This window comes from Rattus rattus, chromosome 2 (genome assembly GCF_011064425.1).
Source record: "Rattus rattus isolate New Zealand chromosome 2, Rrattus_CSIRO_v1, whole genome shotgun sequence".
NCBI lineage: Eukaryota > Metazoa > Chordata > Mammalia > Rodentia > Muridae > Rattus > Rattus rattus.
Window position 1 is genome coordinate 87,991,461 of NC_046155.1, and position 1,827 is coordinate 87,993,287.

At 37.9% G+C, this 1,827-nt stretch overlaps 1 pseudogene; it reads left to right on the forward strand.

Annotated features, from left to right (window-relative positions):
• Window positions 1-819: 819 nt before the first annotated feature.
• LOC116891639 lies at window positions 820-1,132 on the forward strand (annotated as a pseudogene).
• Window positions 1,133-1,827: the final 695 nt, after the last annotated feature.

Consider the following 1,827-nt stretch of genomic DNA (forward strand, 5'->3'; position numbering starts at 1 on the left):
TGCTATATTCTGTTATTTAAACAAAGAATAAAGTGGCTTGGCATTGAATATATTGGTATAAAGCAGCATTCATGATTAAATAACCCAAGATGACATCAATATCATATCCCTTCCCCACAAGGTTCAGAGTATGTTTGTTTTGGTTTGGTCTTGTCTAGAATATTAGGGACTAACTAGTATTTTCAGTAGAGACCATTACTTCAGTGTTAGGTTCTGGGGAGAGAGTAGTGCAAGAGCTAGGCAATATTGTGAGGGTGTGAAAAGGGATAACAAGTCTTGAAAAGCCAGAGTTCTGGGAGGACCAGACCAAAACAGTGTCACAGCAGGACTGCTGCACATATGAACTCACAGCTGTGGTTACCTGCAAAGAACAAGTCACTCAGCATTAAAGCATGGAAAAAACTTCTACCCCTAGCTGAGGAGTTACTGACAACTGTTGGCTTCTGGGGGAGGAAAAGTCAGCTTTCTTTAATGGTGTGGATCCTAGTAGATCCACACTCCTGTGGATGGCTTCCCACCCACTGAATATATGAATACCACAAACTGTAATTAGTGGGTTAAGGAAAAAAAAAAAGAGGACATGAATTTGGAAGGAGGTTGGCTGGAGGTGGATCTGAGAACAGTTACAAGGAAAAGCAGCTTGCATAAATATGATCAAAATAAAACTATATTCATGTATGAAATCTAACAAAATTTATAAAAAATATTTAATATTTTTAAAAATATTAAAATAAGAAATTAAAACATTTAATGATCAGAATGCAGGATATCTAAGAGTCTGAACGTTTGTGGTGTTTACCAGCTCGGAGTGAATTTAAAATGGGTGATGTTGTAAAAGGCAAGAAGACTTCTGTTCAGAAGTGTGCCCAGTGCCACACTGTGGAAAAGGGAGGCAAGCATGAGACTGGACCAAAGCTCATGGTCTGTTTGGGCGGAAGACAGGCCAGGCTGCTGGGGCCTCTTACACAGACGCCAACAAGAACAAAGGCATCACCTGGGGAGAGGATACCCTGATGGAGTATTTGGAGATTCCCAGAAAGTACATCCCTGAAACAAAAATGATCTTCACTGGAATTAAGAAGGGAAAAGGGCAGACCTAATAGCTTAACTTAAAATAGCTACAAATGAGTAATTCCATTGCCTTATTTATTACAAAACAAATGTCTCATGGCTTTTAATGTATATCATAATTTAATTCATACACCAAATTCAGATAAAAAAATCCATGTAATAATCTTTTAAAAACTGTTTAATGTTTGTGTATTTTGACTACATGTGAATCAGTGGACAGCTTGCATGCAATGCCTATGCAGGTCAGAACAGAGTGCTGGATCTCCAGGAACTGGAGTTACAGATGATCTCGTGGGTGCTGAGAATCAAACCCAAGTCCACTGAAAAGCAACCCAATACTCTTAACTGCTGAGCCATCTCTCCTGCCTCTCCCCAAATACTACTTTAAAACACTAAAAATGCAATTCATTGATACCACTTTTCTGGAAAGGAATTTCTTAAATGTATACATGTTCTTATGGATTTTTCTTCAAGAACAAAAAAATCTGGTAATGCTGGCTGCTTCTGAAGAAAGGTATCTGTAACTATAAAGTGGAGGTACGGGGAATTAGCTTTTCCGTATTTTTCCCTTCTACAAATTTAGAGAAACTAAGGTGAATATGAAAGTCTCAAAACTATTTAGTCTAAAAGTCTAACTATTTAGTCCTGCTTTCTACCCACTTCCATCTCCTAAAGCTATACCTCAAGGTTGGCTCTATTTACTTTTCTTCTAAAACTGGCCCCTCTATGCATTTAATATACAAACACATTAGTCAA